The 2223-nt window shown below is 51.7% G+C and overlaps 1 long non-coding RNA gene across 5 annotated transcripts in view; it reads left to right on the top strand.

Moving 5' to 3' along the window:
• Window positions 1–1958, top strand: part of LOC111164402 (uncharacterized) — a 55725-nt gene extending 53767 nt beyond the window's left edge. For all 5 annotated transcript variants that reach the window (XR_016388286.1, XR_016388288.1, XR_016388287.1 and 2 more), the window contains one exon: window positions 414–1958. This is a non-coding gene — a long non-coding RNA (uncharacterized LOC111164402). The remainder of the gene's footprint in view (window positions 1–413) is intronic.
• Window positions 1959–2223: the final 265 nt, after the last annotated feature.

Raw genomic sequence — 2223 nt, 5'->3', positions numbered from 1 at the left:
GTGAGTGGAGAGGAAACCTAGTGAGCGGGAGAGGGACTGGAATCCAAGACGGAGGCCTGAGCTAAATGGAGCTGTGGGATCTTTAAGCCACAAAGAAGATCAACAGCAAAGCAAAGGGTAACAGACCAGGGGCCATCTTTGAAATCCAAGATTTTATCTAAAGGCGGTGTTGGCTGTGGGTTCTGAAGGAGTGAAACGGAGCAGGACCCTGTGGGGCTCCTGGGAAATAGGCTTCACTCAGCCTCCATGACCTTCCCTGAGTTCCAACTAGCAGGTTCAAACCTTATAATCAGGGAAGGGAGGGGATGCAGAGACAAGGGAGGAACAGTCAAGAAACAATAGTGCAGCCTTGGGGCAGGGTCCTGGTTCCCCCTCAAGGATACACATAACAACACCTTTGAGCTGTTTTGCAGACACTGAAACCCTCACCAGGTGGGAGAAGTTAACTGTCAGCTGCCCACAAGCACGCAGACCCCAGACCGGGTGGAACCGGAAGGTTGATGATGCTGACTCCCACTACCTCCCCACCAACCAATCAGAAGAGTGTCCACGAGCTGATCACGCCCTCTTTGAGCCATTACTACAAAACTCCTCACTACCCCCTCCAGGTTGGGCCACACAGTTTTGAGGGCATTAGCCCACTGTGGCCCCCTTTTCCTGGCAAAGCTGTTAGGAGAAGAACACTGACTGAAACCGCCCGCCCTGGCCAGGCACGACAGTAACCACTTACATGGCTTATCTTACAACAGGAGGTCCTGGTAAGGAGCATGGAACTAACAAGCCACCACCAACCGGAAGAATTTGGGAAAAGTCAAAAGGAGACACCAGTCCACATGTACTACCAACCTCCCAGCATCCTCCTCGCTGGAATCCATCTTGGCTGAGCAATGCACGTGCCACCAGAAAGGACCCTCAGTCAGAATGATTGGCCAGAGACAACCCGTAAACTCACCCAATCACCATAAAACCCGAGACTGTGAGCCACGTGGCAGAGCCGTCCTCCTGGCATCCCTCACCCTCCTGCTCTACCCCCAGGCGCCCCTTCCCAATAAAGTCTCTTGCTTTGTCAGCACGTGTGTCTCCTTGGACAATTCATTTCCGAGTGTTAGACAGGACCCCACTCTCGGGCTGTGGAAGGGGTTTCCCCTTCCTGCAACAAAGCAACAAAGCTATTCTTTTCTACTTCACCCAGAACTGTCTCCAAGATTTAATTCAGTGTCGGGGTACAGAGGCTGGATTCGGCTTCCGGAGGACACTCACGGAGGACTCTGAGGCCGGGGTGGGGATGGTATCTACATTCTTTTCACAGCCCTCCCACCCTCTTGCCCAGGATGCCCTCTTGGAAGACTTTTTGGGTCCATTTTGTTACCCGTACCAATGGAAGACTGTGGTGGATGGCGTGGAACACACTTCCAGAGGAGGCGGGGCTGGATGGAAGAGGTGGGTAAACAGGGGTCAGGGGCCAAGTGTGGAAGGGCTTTCTGGGGAGTTTGGGCCTCTGAGCAGGCAGACCTGGACCCTGCTCGTGTACATCTTCCTTCCTGTGTTCGCTTAGGGGTTCATTCATTCAACAAATGATTTTGAAGACCTACTGTGGCTAGTCATGGCATCAGCCACAGTGTTAGAAGCCAGAATGAGGCATGGTCCTGATGCAGAGGGCTCACATCTGACACGGAAGCCTGAGATGCCATCGATTGATTATTTGGGCTCTGCGTCTCTTTCCTTCACTGAATCGGTTCCTCTAGGAGACCTGGATGCTACTGGCCTTGAAGTTGGCCAATAACAATATTTTAGGAGGTTGGATTCTCTGGAAGAGATACAGATCCCTTCTATTTAAACAACAGGGGCTCAGGGCATTGCGTTTTAAACTATTAACGGGAACTGTGATCTCATCTGTAATTAGCATATGAGGAAGTCATAGATAATTAGTAGTTTATTATAAAGTGTGGTAAAGTGTGAGCGCACACTCCTGGGGCGGGGGGCGGGAGAGGCAGGGCACCAAGACACAGTGTGCGGTGGGGCAACTGGGGCGACAGCACTGGCATGCTGGTTGTCGATCGTCAACTTGGCATCACTGTCACCCTTTCCTAATTTAGGCCCCCTCTGAATCACAGAGAAGCCAAGAACTGCATCCTAGAATCCCCTTCCCCATGTAGTTCTGGGCTATAGTTTTCCAAGGTGCAATGGGTTGGAGGGATTTTACATCTACTCAAGGAAAAATAT

This window comes from Delphinapterus leucas, chromosome 17 (genome assembly GCF_059928025.1).
Source record: "Delphinapterus leucas isolate spDelLeu-1000000601 "Yukka" chromosome 17, BTC_Dleu_Yukka2, whole genome shotgun sequence".
Taxonomy (NCBI): Eukaryota; Metazoa; Chordata; class Mammalia; order Artiodactyla; family Monodontidae; genus Delphinapterus; species Delphinapterus leucas.
The sequence above is the reverse complement of the archived record's forward strand: the minus strand, read 5'-3'. Positions and strand labels throughout refer to the sequence as shown.